We start from the raw sequence: 23532 nt of genomic DNA on the forward strand, positions 1-23532 counted from the left end.
AGGAGTTTAGAGATGAAGGGAAGATTATAGACAGGTCTATAGTAAGCGGCACAGTTTTGGTCGAGGGATGGTTTTTTAAGTAGTGGATGTATGATGGCATGCCTAAATGAGGAGGGAAAAATACCAGAGGAGAAAAAAGAGAGGTTAAATATTTTAGTTAGGTGAGGGGTGACAGCAGGGGAAAGGGACTGGAGGAGATGTGACGGAAATGGGTCACTGGTGCAAGTGGTTGGGCGAGAAGATGCAAGGAGCCTGCTTACTTCTTCTGTGACTGGTTCAAAATCAGAGAGTGAGCTAGATGCAGTGGGGGAGGGAGGACAGTGCATGGTATGAGGTGATTGGGAGATAATTTCCTGTCGAATCTGGTCAATTTTTTCTTTGTAGTAACTGGCCAGATCGTCAGCTCGGAGCTCCGTGGTTGGGGCCTGCACTCTTGGGTTGAGTAGAGAATGAAAAGTGTCAAAGAGATGTTTCGGGTTATTGGACAGTGAGGTGATGAGGGTGTTGAAATAGGCTTGTTTGGAGAGGTGAAGGGCAGTGTTGTATGTTCTAAGTATAAACTTAAAATGGATAAAATCTTTGTGTAGATTGGATTTTCTCCACAGACGTTCGGCGCACCTGGAGCATTCTGTAATGCTGTAGATAAGCCTCTGATATAATCTGAAAGAGAAGAAAAACACGTTATATTATACTCACCGAGGAGGGCAGTCTGGTCCGATGGGTGTCGCCATCCCGTCCGGCGCCTCCCTTCTTCATGCGATGGCATCCTCTTCTCCCATCCTGTAATGGCTCCGGCGCAGGCGCACTGCTCTGAGCCGGAGCCATTTCAGGACGGGAGAAGAGGACGTCATCGCATGAAGAAGGGAGGCGCCGGACCAGACCGCAACACCCATCGGACCGGACCACCCACCTCGGTGATTATAATATAACGTGTTTTTCTTCTCTTTCAGGTTACATCGGAGGCTTATCTACAGCATGCTGTAGATAAGCCCCTAATGTCAATGCCGGCAGCTAATTGGGGATAAAAAGCGTGACAGATCCCCTTTAATTGACTTTTGATTGCTGAAAGAAATTTGGTGTAGAGCATTATCGGCAACAGATACAAGTCTGATCAGAGGTTCCTGAAATCTGTGAATGATATCAATGTCATGGGAAACATACAGTAATATTTCCTTAAGTTTTCATACTGCTTAATTTCATTTTTGAGACAGATTTAGACAAAGATTGGAACATGAATAGTTGTCCCATTTTTCATGCCACTTGGCCTACTTTACTAATATATATTACTTTACTATTTTCGAGAAGGTTCAAAGTTTTTTGGTCAAGTAAAACACTGCACTGTGAACAGGATTATGAACCTGTGTGGGGATTCTCGGCCATCACAGCCAATTATAGGCTCACTTTATCAGATATGTTTGCCATGTGAACACAGAGGACAGCCTGTGAGAAGATTTTGGCCTAAGTTCACATGAATATCTATTGTAGGATACAGCCATGAGCAAGAGAACTTGACTGACTTACTGAAGAGAAAGGAGTGGTCTGAGATCAAACAGTAGAAGGAGATGAATGGATTGTGTATTGAGAAACGCAGAGATTTTGTTGACCACATGTTTCTCATGGTTAAAATTGTGTTTGGACACCGCACACTGCCAGGGAATTAATCTGAATTTTTTTTAATTATTCCTAACTTTTACTATATTTTCTTTTCACTAATCTTTCATGAGCAAAATCCAATCTTTTCAAAGGTAAAACAATAAACTGGGAACACGATTTCATCCAACATGAAGATTTCAAGTCCATCATCTTAAAAATGCAGCCGTCAAAATATATGGCATTGCTGATGGTTCTCAGTTGTCTTTTTGGAACCTGTTTATATACTTTAATTGACTTTTGATTGCTGAAAGAAATTTGTTGTAGAGCATTATCGGCAATCGATACCGTTGTTCCAATCTTCTGGGTGACAATGGTATCGATTTATTATACACTAGTGAGAGTTAACCTTTAAACTGTCATACAACTGAGCTGGGTGTCTATCTCCAGAGTGAATGTGTCCCACAGTTGCCACAAAAGCAGTCTACTCAAAGACAAAGGGTACGTGCACACGCTGCGGAATCTGCTGCGGATTCATTTTGCAAAATCCGCAGAAAAATCCGCAGGTCAAAAGACCTGTGGTTTATCTGCGGATTGGCCTGCGGTTTTTCTTCTCCACATTAGAGGAGATGGCAAACCACTGCGGAAACCGCAGAAAAAATTGACATGCAATTCTTTCTGCGGATTTGAAACCGCAGCACAATCCACGCTGAAAATTCCGCAGCATGTGCACAGCGGTTTTTTATTCCCATAGGGAATAATGGTACTGTACACTGCAGCAGAAACTGCTACGGATCTGCAGGGCCAAATACGCAGCAGAATCTGCAGCTTGTGCATACACCCTTAGATATTCATGGTTCTGCAGTGAAGGCTTACATTCCTAAAATCACCTGCACATTTATCTTACAATTCACCTAACAACAGGGAATAGGCAAGATTTTTTTTTTGATGTTCTGATTATAAAGAATGCGATGTGAATATTTCTTTAAAATTTAGTTTGTATAGATTACAGAGGCCAAGTATCCAAATGATGATATGGGTGGCCACAATCTAATTGTTTGAAGCCAAAGTGAAGAAAAAGAAAAGGCACTGCTGGGATTTGATCTCAGGATCTATTGTTTACTAGACAGGAACTTTAACCTGCTAAGCCGCAGTGCTAGACAACACCAAGGTTATAAATAATAGTATAACAGGAGACTGAGTCCAAATCCTGATACAATGTTGCCTTTCACTTGGGTTGGCTACTGCAACAGTATTTAACCCCTTCTCATTATGGCAATTTTCCATTTTGTAATTTTCTTTTCACCAACTCTTCTTTCAAGAGCCATAACTTTTGATTTTTTCTGTTGATATACCCATGTGAGGGTTTATTTTGCACGGCGAGTTGTACTTTTGAAGGACACCGTTCATTTTATCATGCAGTGCTAGAAACTATAAATAAAATTCCAAGTGAGGCCGAATAGTGATAAAAGTGCATTTACCCCCATATCTGCCATTATGGGGTAGATACAATGCTTTAATTGCCTCTTGCAAAATTACAATTCTGGCTTTTAGTTTTTTCCTCATTACGCCATTTACCAATCTTGGGTCCACCTTCTTCCCCTTTTTGAAGATAGGAGCAACATTTGCCCTTCTCCAGTCTTCTGGGGTATCAGCGTACTCAGGACAAATTGCACAATAACTTTTAGGGTCCTGTTACCCTGGGGAAAGTAAGAATACAGGGTGAAAAGATCATTTTTTTGGAAAAAATATGATTTTATAATTGTACGGCTGTAAGTTATAAACCTCTGTGAAGTCCTTGGGGGTTCAAAGTGCTCACCAAACATCTATATAAGTTCCTTGAGGGGTGTAGTTTCCAAAATGGTGTCAATTGTGGGGGGTTTCCACTGTTTTGGTACATCAGGGGCTTTCCAAATGCGACATGGTGTCCAATCTCAATTGCAGCCCAAAACGTCAAATGGCGCTGCTTCCCTTCCGAGCTCTGCCATGCGCCCAATTAGTGGTTTAACCCCACATATGGGGTATCAGCGCACTCAGGACAAATTGCACAATAACTTTTAGGGTCCTGTTACCATTGGGAAGTTAAGAATTGAGGGTGAAAAGATCATTTTTGTGGAAAAAATATGATTTTACAATTGTACGGCTGTACGTTATAAACTTCTGTGAAGCCCTTGGGGATTCAAAGTTCTCACCAAACATCTAGATAAGTTCCTTGGGGGGCTAGTTTCCAAAATGGTGTCATTTGTGGGGGGTTTCCACTGTTTTGGTACATCAGGGGCTTTCTAAATGCGACATGATGTCCGATCTCAATTCCAGCCAAAAAAGTCAAATAGCGCTGCTTCCCTTCCGAGCTCTGCCATGCGCCCAAATAGTCGTTTACACCCACATATGGGATATCAGTGTACTCAGGACAAATTGCACAATAACTTTTAGGGTCCTGTTACCCTTGGGAAAGTAAGAATAAAGGGTGAAAAGATCATTTATTTGGAAAAAATATGATTTTTTAATTGTACCGCTGTATGTTATAAACTTCTGTGAAGCCCTTGTGGGTTCAAAGTTCTCACCACATATCTAGATAAGTTCCTTGGCGGGGTCTAGTTTCCAAAATGGGGTCACTTGTGGGGGGTTTCCATTGTTTAGGTACATCAGGGGCTCTCCAAACGTGACATGGCGTCCGATCAGAATTCCAGCCAATTTTGCATTGAAAAAGTCAAACGGCGCTCCTTCCCTTCTGAGCTCTGCCATGCGTCAAAACAATGGTTCCCCCCATATATCAGGTATCAGCTTACTTAGGACAAATTGCACAATAACTTTTCCAGTCCAATTTCTCCTTTTACCCTTGGTAAAATAAAAAAAAATTGAACCTGAAAATTTTTTTGTGAAAAAAAGTTAAATGTTCATTTTTTTTAAATATTCAAAAAATTCCTGTGAAGCACTTGAAGGGTTAATAAACTTCTTGAATGTGGTTTTGAGCACGTTGGGGGGGTGCAGTTTTTAGAATGGTGTCACTTTTGGGTATTTTCTATCATATAGACCCCTCAAAGTGACTTCAAATGTGATGTGGTCGGTAAAAATAAAATGGTGTTGTAAAAATGATAAAACGCTGGTCAAATTTTAACCATTATAACTTCCTAACAAAAAAAATTTGGGTTCCAAAATTGTGCTGATGTAAAGTAAACATGTGGGAAATGTTACTTACAAAGTTTTTTGTGGGCTATATTTCTGTGATGTAAGGGCATAAAAATTCCACTTTGGAAAATTGCAAAATTTTCAAAATTTTTGCCAAATTTCCATTTTTTTCACAAATAAATGTAAGTTATATGAATGAAATTTTACCACTAACATGAAGTACAATATGTCACGAGAAACCAGTGTCAGAATCACCAGAATCCATGGAAGCTTTTTCGAGTTATTACCTCATAAATGGACAGTGGTCAGAATTGTAAAAATTGGCCTGGTCATGAACGTGCAAACCACCCTTGGGGGTAAAGGGGTTAACTCTACTTCTTTTCAATATCATCATCCTGATTTATTTACCACTGTCATCAATCATTTCGAATTGGTAATTTATGTGTGTTTTCCTCCCAGTTTTTCTTCTTCACTTAAATATAAAACTTATTATTATAAAAATGCAAAAATAAATATCTATTTTCACATTATTTTATTTATTATTTTTAATTTTATGACCACAAACAACTGCTACAAAACTACTTAAATTGCATTCCTTTTTATGCTTTATCACTATGACCTCCCATGTATTATTTTACAGACTCATCAATTCTATTACTAATTCCTAAAGTAATGTGTGTTTTGCCATTTATTTTATTTACTTTTTTACTCATTTATATTGCGCCATTAATTCCACAGCGCTTTGCAGACATTATTGGCAGTGAAAATATGTTTACTAAAATTCTTGTTTATTCATATTTCACCAGAAATCTTAAAAGTGGCAAAATGATGCAATTTTCCCTGCTTCTATGTATTACAGTGCCAGTTTGTATTGCTGAGACTTGTGAATTAAAAATGTAGAAATTCTAAAGTTAACAGATTATCCAAAGCATGAAGGTAATACTGAGACACTGGATTCAGAGTTCAGAGTGCTAACCATTACACCATGGAACCATTTCACCAGACCTCCTCTTGATATCATTTATATATGTTTTTCCTTACATGTGAGACTATATTGCGTTAACGCGTTCACATACATCAATATATGCATCTCTACATATTTATTTATATTCTTTCTTCCTTTTTAGCATGTGCTTAAGTTCTGTGTTCATCCATCCTGGTTTCCTTAAATGCTTCCTATTCTTCCCTCTTTTTGGAATTGTTAACAATTGTGCTTTGAGAATTTCATTTTTCAAGATTTCCCATCCTTCCTGGACATTTTTGTCCTAAAGGATATCCAGCTATTGGATCCCTCCAATTCTCTTTCTGAATCCCTTAAAATCTGCCTTTCTGAAATCTAACCTTGACGTCTGAGTCTTCACAGGTCTTCCTTCTCTAGTTGTCCAAAATTCTTCAATAGCATGGTCGCTACCTCCTAGGGTCCCAGCCACTTTTACCTCCTCAACCATTTCCTCCCTGTTTATAAGGAATAGATCCAAGGTAGCAGATCCCCTTGTTTTCTCCCCTACCTTTTGGAAGATAAAGTTGTCAGCAAGAGAGGATAAGAATTTCCTTGACCTGATAGTTTTGCCTGAGAGAGATTCCCAACAAATGTCAGGATAGTTGAAATCTCCCATGACAACTATGTCATAATTTTTGGAGAACTTGGCCATTTGATGCATGAAGAGTTCATCCATATCTTCAGCTTGCACAGGCGGCCTGTAGTAAATGCCAATAATGGTGTCCTTTCCATTGTTATGTTCTTGTATTCTTACCCAAACAGTTTCCACAGAACTCCAAGTCTCTGAAGCTTCAATCTCTGTGCAGATATACGCGTTTCTAACATACAATGCGACACCTTCTTGTTTTTCAAGTCTGTTTCTTGCAAATAAGTTGTATCCTTCTAGCCTTGTATTCCAATCATGTGTATTGTCCCACCAAGTTTCAGTGATTCCAATGACATCATATTTCTTTTCCTGTGTTAGTAGTTCCAATTCTCCTTGTTTGTTGCCCATGCTTTGTGCATTAGTATACAAACATGTTAATTTGTGATTGGTTTCTCTTTCTTCAATATTTTTATTATTTAGATTCTTTTGTCTTTGTTCTTCCTTTCCACTTCTAATAGCAAAGTTCTCAATAGCATTTGTCAGGTGTATGGCTTTTTCTGGCCTTTTGCTTCCCTTCCCACATTGTTCTAGTTTAAAGCTCTCCTTACAAGTGTAGCAAGGCGACCTCCAAATACATGTTTTCCAGTCTTCGCAAGGTGCACCCCATCTCTAGCAAGTAGTCCATCGTATAAGTAATGCACTCCGTGATCCTGAAATCCAAATCGTTGCTGACGGCACCATCGACGTAGCCAGTTGTTCACCTGCATAATCTTATTCCACCTCCTTGTTCCATGGCCATCCATTGGGAGTCACTGCAAAGTCACTGTAGTTGCTTTCCAGGTCGTTTCTTGCTGTGTCATTTGTCCCCACATGTATTATCAGGAATGGGTAGTCATCTGTAGGTCTGAAGAGTCCTGATATCCTGTCAGACACATTTTTAATTTTTGCATCTGGAAGACAGCACATTTCTCTTGAAGTTATATCCGGTCTGCAGATAGCGGCCTCTGTTCCTCTCAACAGGGAATCCCCCATGACCACCAATCTCCGTTTCTTCTTTACAACATTTTTCATTCTCCATCCAGGAGGATTCTGAAGGTGTGCAAGGTTGCTGTTTGTGGGCAAAGTCTTTTCTGTAAGATTTGGAATGTAATGTGTGTTTTGCCATTAAAATACATTTGCTGAAATTCTCATTTATTCATATTTCATCAGAAATCTTAAAAACTGACAAAATGATGACATTTTCCCTACTTCTGAGTATTACCAGTTTGTATTACTGAGATTTGTGAATAAAAAAATCAAAAAATTTTAAAGTTAAGCAAAACACACAGGTCCCACCAAGATTTCAACTCGGATTGCTGGATTCAAAGTCCAGAGTGCTAACCATTACACCATGGAACCACTTATTTGATACCTTTCATGATGCCATTTATGGTTATGTCTACGTGTGTATGTTTTGTGATAATACGTTCACATATCATATCTATATATGGAACTATCCATATTTATTTATGTATTTTTCTCATATTTTCACTAATTTCATTAGTTTATTTATCTAATTTGCTCAGACATTAATGTTTTGTGTTTTCACGCTCCTTCACAGCATCTTATTTATTTTTTTCATATCTGTTGACATATTCGTATGTATTTATATTTTACTATATTTATCACATATTGATTTAGATTGATTTTCTTTCTCACATTCACTCATGATTTTTAGTTTAGGTACACACTGTTACACAATCACTTTCATCGTTTATGACTGGTCAGCTGTGCACATAAAGAGTCTCCTCTGAAGGCTTGATATAACCCCCAGATGAAGGTTTTTCTACTAAACGTGCGTCGGGGTTTCGCACCACATTCTGCAGGTGGTGATGTCTATTCTGTTACTCTATTTTTAATCTCAGCACTTTGTTATTAATTTGCCTGGCTCTCTCTGCTATTTTGGACTCTGTCTGTCATACTATATATTGTATGCAGTAGGGTTCTTACCATATTATAACCCCTTGCATGCTTATATCCTATCAATACATTTTTTGCGCTTTTTTGTTTAAATAAGACACTGATTCATATTCTATTTATATAATCTGCCATCCTAATGGTATCATATTTTTATTGTTCATCTGACATAATATTGAATTTTGCTTCTTATTTCCCATGTTTGGAATTATTATTGCGAAGTGAGTTTTTTCCTTACCTCCTGCTCTTTCTGTTTCTTGTGATGTGATGCCACCTGCTGGTTCTTCATTTGTTAATCATTTTATGGAATATTTGCTTAAGAACTGTAAGTGCCATTACTATTTGAGTCCTTCTTTGATTTTCTTGTCCTTTGCTATAATGATGGGGTGGAAAGTATCCTTCCACCCTTTAGTGTCAAAATGTCTTCCGAATAAGTGATCAATGGAGTTATCACATGATCCCCAGATGATCTTTCTCCTGTTTCCTCATGCAAACTGTTTTAGTCAGCTAATGGGATGACATCTCGATATAGAAAAGAGAAGAAAAAGCTTTAACCCATTTGGTCAACTAGTAGGATGACATTTTGATATGGAAAGGACTAGAAAGAGTTTTCTGTGTCAAGAAGGAAAAGGATGACAGAAGTTCAAGGACATAAAGTAGAGCGTAAGAAAGTGATGGAATGTTTGTCATTTTTCTTAATCATCTTTTGCACTTATGTGTTTTTCAATGACTTTAGCCAATATGCAATTTTTCGCATGCAGGGCAACACCTTTAGCAAATGAAATATTGTGGAAACTTATCGGGTAGTCTGGCCGAGATTTCCAAGGAGTTGAATTACCATCTGCTGCCAATTTATATATTTTTGGGGGGATGTACTTGATGATGGTGATGCTAAATATATCACGAGAGACCACAATGTACTGTAAAAAGAAAAAAAAAGCAGCTCAACATAGTCTTCTGACAGCAGAGGGATTCAAACCCACATCCACAAAACACTGCAACAGGAACATCTTACATGGCCAGTTAACTCGGTTGGTTTGAGCGTGGTGCGCTGCTAATAACACCAAGGTTGTGGGTTTGATCCCTGTATAGGCCATGATATATTTTTTTTACAACCATAAATAAAGAGTTTCTTCCTCACTTAAATATAAAACTTATTCAAATAAAAATGTAAAGATAAATAAATATTATCTATTTTCTCATTATTTAACATTTTTATTTTTATTTCATGACCACTAAAGAAGTCTAGAAAACTTTTAAATTGCTTTATCTCTTTATCCATTAAAAAAATATATTTTTAGATAGTGAACATATTTTTTTCAACCTGACCGAGACTAGAAACAGCGATTTACACTGGCAGTATCTCCTTGTTTTAATTTTTTTTTTATATTTATATTTTTTGTGCTTCATTTTCTATTTTGGATTCTGCTATTTATTTAGTGTTTCATTGAGTCCACACCTTGTGCCCCATAAGGATTTCATAAATGTTGGGGGCAGATTGACATATGAATATTCTTTTATTGATGACCTCTAGTGATGATCGAGCACTAAAATGCTCGAGTGGTCAGTACTGTAATCGAGCAGGTCGGACGCTGGGACAGGCTCAACTCGAGCACCGACTATAATGGAAGTCAATGGGAACTCAACCATTTTCCCCGAAGTCCTTAACAGGAGGGCGAAGGGGCAGGAAAATCACTGAAATGGAAACAGCGCTCAAATGGAATGGGGACAGCATGGGGATGACCCCTGGAAGCATCTCTGACTCCCAGGTCACTGCTGGGAACAATGCTGTCAGAGTATTACTCCACTTTACAGATTGAAAAAAAACACAAATCCAAAGATAAAATGGATTTTGCATGAAAAAATTAAATATTGACTATATAATGTAATCAAGGCAAAATAAAAAAAGAGAATTAAAAAGTGCCTTTTTCACCCCTTAATCCCTTCCTGACATCTAACGTACTATCCCGTCCATGGATCCTGGGCCCCTATGCCCATAGAAGGGATAGTACGTCATAGTGATCAGCGGAGCTCACAGGGGGAGCGTCGCTGATCGTGGCCGGGTGTCAGCTGATTATCACAGCTGACACCCGGCACTATGTGTCAGGGGTGGTCACGGACCCACCTGACATGTTAACCCCTGGCACACTGTGACCAAACACAATCGCAGTGTACCGGGGGTCTAGAGAAGCATCGTCAGGGAGGGGGCTCCCTCCGTGCTTCCCTGTGACTTTTGCAGTAGCGCGATGTGCAGCGCTGCTGTGGGGGTCTCCTTCCCTGCAGGTCGCCGGATCCAAAATGGCAGCAAAATTTCTTGTGGGACGAGTTGTACTTTTGAACAATACCATGGGTTTTATCATGTCGTGTAAAAGAAAATGGTAAAAAAATTCCAAGTGCCGTCAAATAGCAAAAAAGTGCAATCCCACACTTGTTTTTTGTTTGGCTTTTTTTGCTAGGTTCTGTAAATGCTAAAACTGACCTGCCATTATGATTCTCCAGGTTCATAGACACCAAACATGTCTAGGTTCTTTTTTAGCTAAGTGGTGAAAAAAATTCCAAAGTTTGCTAAAAAAAAAAAATTGCAACATTTTCCGAGACTCTTAACGTCTCCATTTTTCGTGATCTCAGGTTGGGTGAGGGCTTATTTTTTTGTGTGCAAGCTGAAATTTTTAAGGACACCATGCTTGTGCAGATACGTTCTTTTGATCGCCCATTATTGCGTTTTCATGCAATGTCACAGCTACCAAAAAAACGTAATTCTGGCGTTTTGATTTTTTTTCTCGCTACACCGTTTAGCGATCAGGTTTTTTTATTGATAGATAAGGCAATTCTGAATGCAGTGATGCCTAATATGTGTATGTTTAATTTTTGTTATTGTTTTATTTTGAATGGGGCGAAAGAGGGATGATTTAAACTTTTATTTTTATTTTTTTTATTTTTAAAACTATTTTTTTTACTTTTGGCATGCTTCAATAGCCTCCATGGGAGGCTATAAGCTGCCATAACTTGATCACCTCTGCTACATACAGGCGATGCTCAGATCGCCTGTATGTAGTAGAATTACTGCATTGCTATGAGCGCCGACCACAGAGTTTCGCTCATAGCAATCTGGCATCAACTACCAAAGAGGTCTCAACCTCTGGTTGTTATGCCGATGCACCGATGACCCCTGATCACCTGACGGGTCAGCGGTGCGAGTATTTCCAGCCTAATGGCCAGAAGCACGCGTTAAATGCCGCCATCAGAAGTTGACAGCGGCATTTAACTAGTTAATAGGCGTGGGCAGATTGCGATTCTGCCCGCACCTATTGCGGGCATATCTCAGCTGTTGAAAACAGCTGACATGTTCCGGGTTTGAGGTGGGCTCACTACTGGAGCCCAACTCAAAGCGGGAGATGCTGACATCAGACATACTATCCCGTTCGATGTCAGAAAGGGGTTAAAGGAAAGTTGCCATAAAAAAATTCAACAATTGGAAAAATTTAATTTATTAATGTTTTAATTTTTTAAAATAGTATCATTACTTTTTAAAGGAGTAAAAGATAAAAAACAATTAAAAAAGTTAGATGGTATTTTGGTTGCAGTAAATGTGCGTGCATTCTGCTCACGTGTCTGATGTCATCTCCCCTTCTGGGGGTTTGCAAAAGGACAAGGGAGGATGAAGCTTAGGATCACAGTGAGAAGCCATTTTGTTGGTGACTGCAAAGTTATATGGACAGTGTCACTGAGGATGGCTGCAAAAGTGGATTCTGTTAGTTGGTGCTGCTCACCGTTTCATGCATTGAAGTTAAACAGCGCGGAGTGTGACACATGCTGAGATTAGATTTGCGGAGTGTGTCACATAATTGGATTAGATATAGGGCTCCATAGACTATATCACAAAGAATGGAAATATATTACACAGTATCTAATGTATGTAATGTTTATAACTACTCTATCCACTTCTATGGGAGCAGTAGTGTAATGTGTGACCCTACTCCATTCACATTTATAGAAACAGCGGTGTAATATTTGACCCCGATCTGTCCACTTCTATGGGAGCAGTGGTGTAATGAGTGGCCCCACTCCATCATCTTCTGTGGGAGCAATGGTGTAATATGATGGCATTAAAAACAAGGCTCTGGCAGTACCACATATGATTGTCATTATTTACACGACTATTGGGCTTATCACGCATGATGTCAATAGATACACAGCTCTGGGGTGTATCACGTATGGCAGACTGTTATGATTGGGTCACTGAAGAGAAGAGCCCAAGCTAAGCCACAGAAAACCAGAGAAGTTGGTAACTAAGCACATTGCAGACCCCCTGATCCTATCCACACAGCTAGCAGTAGCCGTGGAGCATGCCTACGATGATCCTAGATGCCTCGGCACAGGCAAGAAAGGGGAAATCTAAACTGCCCCAGAGCAGACCCCAAAGGAATAGATAGCTACCAAACATATATTGTCGGTGAGACAAGATGAAAACACAAACACAGGTAGGAAAATAGACTGAGCAAATGATGGGGCCCACACTGACTAGACAGGACAGGAAAGGAAAGACATTGTCTGCAATCACGTAAAAAACCCTGCAAAAAGGTCCAACACGTCTGATGCAAAAATATTGAAGTCGCACAACTTCGCCCGCTATATCAGCCATCTGGTATATTCTGAAAGCAGAGCCAATCTAATAAGGGATAAAAACAAACTGGCACAAGCAGTAACATATGGATGGTGATTCAGCACAGCCCCAGCCGGAGCTGGCTGACCCACACAAGACTGAAATAGACAAAACCACATCAAATGTGAACAGAATAGCAGCAGGGATAGAGGGAGTCGGCTGTCTTAAATCCAGTCTGAAACCCCAGATCTCCAATCATCATCCTCATTATCAGGTGGCTAGTCTCTGTTGATCAGATCAGCTCCATTATCTCCAGTAACCACCAGAGGGAGCCCAGAAAGAGAACTCGCAACTAGTGTTGAGCATTCCGATACCGCAAGTATCGGGTATAGGCCGATATTCACTGTATCGGAATTCCGATACTGAGTTCCGATACTTTTAGCATATCGAATACCGGAATCGGAAGCTCCCATAATGCTATGAGCCAGTTTGATTTGATTCAGCCAATGACAATCCTCAGAAGTGTGGGCACATCCTGTTAGGCATGTAGGCATGTTAACTAATGGCATGGCTGTGATTGGCTGCTGAAATTATGTCATGATGCACTATAAAAGCCGCCGCCGCCATTTCTGGTTCACGCTGCTGTGAATTCAGTTAGGGACAGGCTGCTGTTCAAGACTGTGAGGGACAGTTAGAGATAGCAATTTTCACAATCAGAGTGTGCTTTACCTAGACTACATAAAAAAACCACTGTAGCTTTCTTTTGCCTTGCAGCAGTGTTCACAGCTGTCTGCAAGGTCTGTGTGAGTGCAGCTCACGCTGAGTAGTGTGTCCTGCAGCCACGTCTGGTTGTAGGCCACTCAGCATGTGTCACTCCCTCATACATATTTTTCTTTTTTTGATGCTCATTTTTCATTCTCCTATTAGTGTGCAATGTGCATCCATCCGTATCTATATACGTTGGTTGCAAACACTATAGGAGTAGACAGGGAGCCTCTCTGCAGCCTTTCAGTGCTAGTGTCCACTTATCTGCACTGTTCACAGCTGTCTGAGAGGTCTCTGTGTGTGAGTGCAGCTCATGTTGAGTAGTGTGTCCTGCACCTACGTCTGGTTGTAGGCTGCTCAGCGTGCGTCACTGCCTCACACATATTTTTCTTTTTTTGCAGCTCATTTTTTATTCTCCTATTAGTGTGCATCCATCCGCATCCATCAACATTGGTTGGTTGCAAACACTATATAGGAGTAGATAGAGGAGCCTTTTTTCTGGCTTGTGCCCTTCAGCTGCAGCCAGATTAGTATTACCCTAATTTTTGGAGCCTCATTTTATGCATTGTAGGTTACCTTCCTGCACTGTAATAGCTCCAAAAAGTTTGTGATACTATCACTTTCAAATCTTTGGTCACATCCTTTTAGTTTTTTTTCAAAAACAAAAAACAAAATAAAGTTCACCAAACACTCCATTTGTGTAGGCCACATTAGCTCCTATTAAAGTGTAGTCCACACACACACTTCATAAAATTAGTGTTTCTTATACCTGTTACCAGCTGTTCAGGAATAAGCACACTAAGCCCCTCTTTGTACTTTTCTGCCTATCTTTATCAGTTTACCAAGATGAAGAAGGCAGGGAGTAAGGCACGTGGGCGGGGGTGTGGAGTTTCAGCAGGGAGAGGACATGGGGATTCTGCAGGGAGAGGATGTGGGGATTCTGCAGGGAGAGGACGTGGGGATTCTGTGCCTGCTGCAGGCACCAGTGAGTCAGTATCCCCCAGTTTTAGCAGGCAACAGTCCTTCATGCGCAGCTTTGTAGGACATCACCGTACCCCACTGCTGCGGGAGGAACAAATTGAAGCCATTGTCGGATGGATGGCAGCTAACGCATCGAAGTCAATGACTTCCACATCATCTCAGGGCCAGAGCACTGAAGAGCAACCACCTGTCTCTTCTCCACCTGCCAAAGTGCCCAGGCAGTCAGAGAGCCCTGGACAGGAGCCATCACAGTCTCTACTTCTGTTCTCTGAATCTGTTGGCTTGGAAAGAGGGGGCCAGCCAAGCAGCATTCAAGAATGTGAAGAAGAGGGAGTATGCAGTGATGCGCAACTTCTTTGTCCCTCGGAATCTGAAGAGGCGGGTGGGCCAGTGCCTATGGTCAGCACACCTCAGTACGCATCAGATGATGACGAGACTCAGGTGCCACTTTCTGGTGCGTGCAGTGCTGGCGAGACAACCCAGGAGAAGCAGGTGTTTGAAGAGGGGAGTGTAGATGATGAGGTCCTAGACCCATCATGGCGTGAGGAACAGGAAGGTGGTGGGAGCAGCTCTGAGGAAGAGATTCGCCCAACGGCCAAAACAGGAGGGAGAGGGAGGGGGCAGACTTGATTGCCTGTAGCCTCCACTTCGGCACCCGTTAGGAGCATTCCTCTTCCAATAGCCAAAACGGGCGCTCCCAAGGCTTGCAGTGCGTGGTCCTTTTTTGACACAGTTGCAGATGACATTTGCTTTGTCAAATGCAAGCTGTGTCATCAGAAAGTCAAAAGAGGGAAAAATGTCAGCAACCTCAATACCACAAATATGTGGAAACATGTGCGGACCAAGCACGAGGTGGAGTAACACAGACACACTGAAGACGTAGGCCAACGTACAGCACCACCTACCACATCTTCAGCTCATGTTGGGGCCTTTTCCCCCAGCTCACACACAGCTGGTTCGGCTTCCTCACAGGATCGCCAAGGAAGAACCTCTGGCACTGTTGTCCGGAGACCCAGTGACATTCCACCCACAGCACCATGTTCCCAGTCATCTTCACACTCCCAGGCCAATCTACAGCCATCGGTAGCACAGGCATGGGATAAAAGGTGGCCATATTTGGCAAACTGCACAAGGTGCGCATAGAGTGCGCTCACTTGCGGCGTTCCAGCACGGCAAGATCGCACCTTGCTGCTCTGCAGCGTCGATTACGCCTTCTGGAACATCGCATCCTATGTGACCTACCCACCAGGTGGAATTCAACGTTACATATGTTGGAGCGGTTGTGTGAGCAGCAGGCAGCAGTCATGGAGTACCAGCTGCCTCAGGCGCAAACAAGTCGCACTGTGCGCCGGTCACACTTCAGCACCACTGAGTGGGACTCCATGAAGGACATCTGCCTCGTTTTGCATGCCTTCGATGATTCAACGCGGATGGCGAGTGCAGATGATGCACTAGTCAGCATGACTGTCCCCCTTATCTGCCTGCTTCAAAAAACACTGCAAGCACTAAGGGAGGAGGTTTTGGAAGAGGTGGAGGATGAAGAGTCCCAAATGCCATCTGCTTCTGGACAGTCTGCGCTACGTGGTTCCTCACAAAGGCCTAGGCGGGGGACACTTTGTGAGGAGGATGAGGAGGAGTTAATGGAGGAGGAAGACATCTCTCCAGAGGAGGGAGGTACACAATGCTCTATTCAGTATGTACAGCGAGGGTGGGGTGATGCAGAGCAGGCAGAGATGGCGACTCAAGCAGGGGCAGCGTTTCTTTGGCAGTTGGGAGTCTGCAGCACATGGTTGATTTCATGCTGCAGTGCCTGAGAAACAACTGCCGCATCGCCCACATTCTCAACACGGCTGATTATTGGGTGTACACCCTCCTAGATCCTCGCTACCAGGACAACTTACAAAGCCTCATACCACCGTTGAACTGGGAGCATAAAAATGCGGGACTACCAAGACACACTTGTGCAGTCCATTATGTTCTCCATTCCACCCGACAGCAGTGCTGCTAGTGCTTTACAAAGCAGCTCTGTGCGTCGAGGCAGTATAGGAAGCTCTGCACAAAGAGGGAGAAGAGGCAGCGCCTCAGCACAAGGCAAGACCACTATGGCCCAAATGTGGCAAAGTTTTGTGTGTCCGCCACAAATGTCTACACCATCACAGACGGCTCCAGTCAGCAGTAGGCAACATTTCCGTCAGATGGTGACAGACTACATGTCTTGCCCTGTCACTGTACTCCCAGATGGCTCTTCCCCCTTCAAGTTTTGGGTCTGTAAGATGGATACATGGCCAGAGCTAAGCCAGTATGCATTGGAGGTGCTGGCTTGCCCTGCTGCCAGTGTATTATCGGAACGCGACATTAGTGCCGCAGGTGGTGTACTAACAGACCATCGCACGCGACTATCCTCCGATAACGTTGACCGGCTTACTTTTCTGAAAATGAACAAGGCTTGGATCTCGCCAGAATTTGCCAGTCCTCTTCCAGAATAAATAATTGGTTGGCAACAGTATCCAGGTCTCCTGTTGTGTTCATATTTCTCCACCTGAACTGTAATCCCTGAGCTTCAACACAGCCAGTTGTTGCTCAGAAGTGCCATCTGCACAGAGAAAAACACTAGCTCATGTGTTAGTGGGGTTCAGTAACGCCAGCTGCTCCCCTGCTGTGTGGACGGCAAAGTCTCCTCCTCCCTCCACAATCGAACTACTAATGATTTTTAACCGTGCTCCACTTAGGCCTCTGGCTCCACTGTCTCCAGTATCTTCCCTGGCCTCCAACCCCGCCAGTTGCTCCTCTGAAGTGGCGTCTGCACAATCCACACTTGTTCCTGTGTTACTGGGGCTCAGTCACGTCAGTTGATCCCCTCATGTGTGTCCGGCAATGTCTCCTGCTCTGTCCACATTCGCATTACTAGTAGTGGGAATATTGACAGAGCAGAAGACCTTGCCGGACACACATCAGGGGATCAACTGACGTGACTGAGCCCCAGTAACACAGGAACAAGTGTGGATTGTGCAGATGCCACTTCAGAGCAGTAACTGGCAGGGTTGGAGGCCGGGGGAAATACTAGAGTCAGTGGAGCCAGAGGCCATAGTGGAGCATGGTTACAATTAGTAGTAGTCTACAACCTATATAAAACTTGCTGCAAGTTGGCCTCCGCCTGCTGCATGATTGATCCTGGGCTTCAACACAGCCAGTTGTCGCTCGGAAGTGCTGTCCGCACAGAGAAAAACACTAGCTCCTGTGTTAGTGGGGTTCAGTAACGTCAGCTGTTCCTCTGCTGTGTGGACGGCAATGTCTACTGCTGCCTGCACATTCAAAAACCATCAGGCCTCAGCCTGCTCCATGCTTGATCCTGGGCTCCAACAACGTCAGTTGGTGTTCAGAAGTGCCGTCTTCACAGAGAAAAACACACTAGCTCCTGTGTTAGTGGGGTTCAGTAACGTCAGCTGTTCCCCTGCTGTGTGGACGGCAATGTCTACTGCTGCCTCCACATTCAAAAACCATCAGGCCTCAGCCTGCTCCATGCTTGATCCTGAGCTCCAGCAACACCAGTTGGTGCTCAGAAGTGCCGTCTTCACAGAGAAAAACACACTAGCTCCTGTATTAGTGGGATTCAGTAACGTCAGCTGTTCCCCTGCTGTGTGGATGGCAATGTCTCCTGCTGCCTACACAGTCACACTACTACTGATTTTTAACCGTGCTCCACTTAGGCCTCTGGCTCCACTGTCTCTAGTATTTCCCCTGGCCTCCAACCCCGCCAGTTACAGCTCTGAATTGGCATCTGCACAATCCACACTTGTTCCTGTGTTAGTGGGGCCCATTCACGTCAGTTGAACCCCTGATGTGTGTCCGGCAATGTCTCCTGCTCTGTCCACAGGAATGTGGACAGAGCAAGAGACATTGCCGGACACACATCAGGGGATCAACTGACGTGAATGGTCCCAGGAACACAGGAACAAGTGTGGATTGTGCAGATGCCAATTCAGAGCTGTAACTGGCGGGGTTGGAGGCCAGGGGAAATACTAGAGACAGTGGAGCCAGAGGCCTAAGTGGAGCACGGTTACAATCAGTAGTTGTGTACAACCGATATAAAACTTGCTTCAAGTAGGCCTCAGCCTGCTCCATGATTGATCCTGGGCTTCAACACAGCCAGTTGTTGCTCGGAAGTGCCGTCTGCACAGAGAAAAACACATGCTCCAGTGTTAGTGGGGTTCAGTAACGGCAGCTGCTCCCCTGCTGTGTGGATGACAAAGTCTCCTGCTGCCTCCAAAATCACACTACATCTTATTTTATACTTGCTCCAAGTAGGCCTCAGCCTGCTGCATGATTGAACCTGGGCTCCAACATCGCCAGTTGCTGCTCAGAAGTGTCTTTGGCATGAGTACTCCCTCCTGCCCATCCTGGTTCCAGCACGCCTGCTGTTTCGTGTAGTGTCAACGTCACTTTGCCACCGACTCGTTGTCCGGTCATGCTGCGGTCGGGTTAGCCGAGTCTATGGTGCCTGCAGTTTAGGTGCTTCCTATGTGGGCTGCGGGTTCTGGTAATAAAGGCTGATTCCATAGTGCCAATAGGACTAGCACCCCCTGTTGGACTGTGGGTTTCGGTAACTGCGGCCTGCTCGCGGCTTTGCAGCTTTGATTATTATGGGTACCTTCTGCTATCCATCCGGGTTGCAGCACCGTCAGATGGTTCTCAACAGTGCCTTTGGCCGAGGTGCCTCCTTCTCGGTATCCGAGTTCCAGCAACATCTGCTGGTTCTTGGTAGTGCTTTTTAGCACAGGTACCTCCTGCTTTGAAACCATGTTCCAGCACCGTCAGCTGGTCCACGGTTGTGCCATTGGCTCTTGTTCCTTCTGCTGCTACTCTGGGTTCCAGCACTGTCAGCTGGTTCTCGGTAGTTCCATTGACTCTTATAGCTTCTGCTACCCATCCAGTTTCCAGCACCGTCAGCTGGTTCTCTGCAGTGTCTTTGGCATGGGTACTCCCTCCTGCCCAGCCTGGATCCAGCACACCTGTTGTTTCCGGGGAGTGTCAACGTCACTTTGCACCCGACTCGTTGTCCAGTCGTGCTGCGGTTGGGTTAGCCAAGTCTATGGTGCCTGCAGTTTAGGTGCTTCCTATGTGGGCTGCAGGTTCTGGTAATAAAGGCTGGTTCCATAGTGCCAATAGGACTAGTACCCCCTGTTTGACTGTGGGTTTCGGTAACAGCGGCCTGCTCGCGGCTTTGCAACTTTGTTTATTATGGGTACCTTCTGCTACCCATCCGGGTTCCAGCACCGTCAGGTGGTTCTCAGCAGTGCCTTTGGCCAAGGTGCCTCCTTCTCGGTATCTGAGTTCTAGCAACGTCTGCTGGTCCTTGGTAGTGCTTTGTAGCACAGGTACCTTCTGCTTAGTAACCGTGTTCCAGCACCGTCAGCTGGTCCACAGTTTTTCCATAGGCTCTTGTTCCTTATGCTGCGCCTCCGGGTTTCAGCACTGTCAGCTGGTCCTCGTTAGTTCCATTTGCTCTTGTTCCTTCTGCTAACCATCTGGGTTCCAGTACCGTCAGTTGGTACTCAGCAGTTCCTCAGCCTTCTTGTACCTTCTGCTACTTTTCCAAGTTCGAGCTTGTGGAAATGGTTTTTGGTTCTCACTCTGGATCTCCCTGATCATGACCCTGAAGACGACGACCCTGAAGACCACACCGAAGAAGACCAAAAAGATGACCCTGAAGAAGATGACCAAGAGGACAAAGAACATGAAGACAACCACCAAGATGCATAACAACAAGAGACAGAAGACCAAGAAGCTGAAAAACCAAAAGCAGAAGAACATTAAGCATAAGACTAAAAATCAGAGCAAATGATATTATCTAAATTATAAGCAGAAGAAGACTAAGCTGTGTATGGGGGTGAGTCTGTTCCTCCTCATGGTGCCCCTGGAAAATGCCTGCTGCAGGCCAAACTGAACATGGACAAATCCTGTTGTAAATCTTTTGTGACAGGCAGAACGGAAGGAGTAATCTTCAAACTTTTATAGATAACAACTACTGGAATGCCTGTCACAAATAAGAATATGATGAAGAAGAAGAATAGGAAGAAGATGAAGAAGTAGAATATGAAGAAGAATAATAGCTGAATAAGAAGAATATGAAGAATGTAAAAAAAAAGAATAATAGGAAGAAGGTGAAGAAGAAGATGAATAAGGTGAAGAAGAAGTTGATGAAAAAGATGCTGCTGCTGAGGATGATGAACGAGAAAGTGTGGTTGAAGTAAAAAAGAAGGCGAAGAGCATGGAAGTAGTGAAACATACATATCTGACAAAATATAAAAGAGGTTAACATAGTCAATATCTTTGTAATTTAATTCCTGCTATTCCATTTGATTGGGCTAAACCTCTATGGCTTTAATGTCTCTTACACCTCCCTCAATACATTCTACATTATTATTAGCTGTTTTTCTTCATGTAGAATTAACCTACAAGGAAAGAAAGGGTTTTTTTAATTCCGATATTTCTGTTCCATTGACTTGAATAGGACTTCCGGGATCGGAATCGGCGATACCCGATATTTTTTGGATATCGGCCGATACAATCCGATCCGATATTTTTCAATATCGGGTGGTATCGCTCAACACTACTCGCAACCCCTCCGTCAACCTGACCAGCTCCACCACCTTCAGCAGTAACCAGAGGTAGGCCAGAAAGCGAATTCACAACAACGGACATTTGATACATGGCTCTTGGCCGTATCACACATGATTTACAATAGATACACAGCTCTTTGTCATATCATGCATGATGGGATCATACACACATCTCTTAGGCATAGCATACATGATGGGATTAGATGCATGATTTTAGGGCATATCAGGCATGATGGGATTATATATAAAACTTTGGCATGCATCACGAATGATGGGCCTTAAATACATGGCTCTCAGGAATATCGTTCATGATGCCGCTAGATGCATGGCTCTGGGTTGAACCAAGTCCAACACCTTTACTGATCGGCCATCACAGCCAACTATAGCATCATTTTATCAGTTGTTTTTGCCATGTGCATGCAGAGGGAGAGCCTGTGCGAAGATTATGGTATTAGTTCACCTGAATCTCTATTGAAAGACACAGCCATGAGCAAGAAAACTTGACTGACTTACTGAAAGAGAAAGGTGTGATCTGAGATCATCAAGTAGAAGGAGATGAATTCCTTGTATATAGAGGAACACAAGGATTTTGTTGACCACATGCTTCTCATGGTTCAAATTGTGGTTGGTAACCGATGACTGCCTGGGAATTAATCTGCATTTTTTTTATTAAACGTAAGAAATGTCCAAAAAAAGTCCAGCTCAAGGAATAAAATAGTAAAGTTTTATTGAAAATATATCTCATGGAAAACTGATAGGGGTGAGCTGAAATCACCTTCTTGCACATATGCTTTTTTATTATTCCGAACTTTTTCTATATTTTGTTTTCACTAATCTTTCATGAGCAAAATCCAATCTTTTCAAAAGTAAAACAATGTACTGAGAACATTATTTCATCCCACATGAAGATTTCAAGTCCATCGTCTTAACTATGCAGCCATCAAGGTGTATGCCATTGCTGATGGTTCTCTGATGTCTTTTTGGAACCAGTTTATATACTTTAATTGACTTTTGATTGCTGAAAGAAATTTGATGTAGAGGATTTCCAGCAACCAAAACAAGTCTGATCAGAGGGTACTGAGGTCTGTGAATGATGTGAACACAGAGGGAGAACCTGTGAAAAGGTTTTCTTTTGAAAAACACATTCATGAGCAAAAAAACTTGACTGACTGACTGAAAGAGAAAGGTGTAATCTGAGGTCAAAGAGTAGAAGGAGATGAATGAATTGTATATTGAGGAATGCAGTGAATTTGTTGACCACATGTTTTTCATGGTTAAAATTGTGGTTAGACACTGCCAGGGTATTAATCTGCATTTTTTATTATTCCCAACTTATTCTATATTTTGTTTTCACTAATCTTTCATGAGCAAAATCCAATCTTTTCAAAGGTAAAACAATAAACTGGGAGCATGATTTCATCCATCATGAATAATTCAAGTCCATTGTCTTAACTATGCAGCCATCAAAATGTTTGCCAATGCTGATGGTTCTCCGATATCTTTTTGAAACCAGTTTATATACTTTAATTGATATTTGATTGCTGAAAGAAATTTGGTCTACAGCATTTTCAGCAACCGCTGCAAGTCTGATCAGAGGTTCCTGAGATGTGGGAAACATCCAGTAATATTTCTTTAAGTTTCCCTACTGCTTAATTTCATTTTTGAGACAGATTTAGACTCAAAGACTGGAAAATGAACAGTTGTCCCATTTTCATACCACTTGGCCTACTTTACCAATATACATATTACTTTCCTCTTTTCGAGAAAGTCCAATTTTTTTTTCCAAGGAAAACACTGTGCTGTGAACAGGATTTAAACCTGAGCAGGGATACCCCATTGGATTTCGAGTTCAACACCTTAAACACTCGGCCATCACAGCAAATTATAGGTTCACTTTATTAGATGTTTTTGCCATGTGAACACAGAGGAGAGCATGTGAGAAGATTTTTGTCTACGTTCACCTGAATCTCTATTGAAAGACACAGCCATGAGCAAGAGAACTTGACTGACTTACTGAAGAGAAAGGAGTGGTCTGAGATCAAAGAGTAGAAGGAGATGAAAGGATTGTATGTTGAGGAAAGCTGGGATTTTGTTGACCACATGTTTTTCATGGTTAAAATTGTGGTTAGACACCGCACACTGTTGTGAGTTCATTTTCCCCTTCGTCACTGAGGTCTGGTGAACTCCCTATTCTGGTGAAGGAAGGTAATGAGCCTGATTATCAGGCACCTGATCCTGATGAGGATGACTGGCTGAGTGGAGTCACGGACTGGATATAAGGCTGCCGACGCCTTTCTGCCCT

The 23532-nt window shown here is 42.7% G+C and overlaps 1 non-coding gene across 1 annotated transcript; it reads right to left on the reverse strand.

The window, feature by feature from the left end:
- Positions 1–23027: 23027 nt before the first annotated feature.
- TRNAS-CGA (transfer RNA serine (anticodon CGA)) lies at positions 23028–23109 on the reverse strand. Its single transcript has one exon. It is a non-coding gene; the product is annotated as a tRNA-Ser (tRNA).
- Between the last annotated feature and the right edge of the window lie 423 nt (positions 23110–23532).

This window comes from Dendrobates tinctorius, unplaced genomic scaffold (assembly GCF_039654945.1).
Source record: "Dendrobates tinctorius isolate UK_male_01 unplaced genomic scaffold, ASM3965494v1 ptg000151l, whole genome shotgun sequence".
Taxonomy (NCBI): Eukaryota; Metazoa; Chordata; class Amphibia; order Anura; family Dendrobatidae; genus Dendrobates; species Dendrobates tinctorius.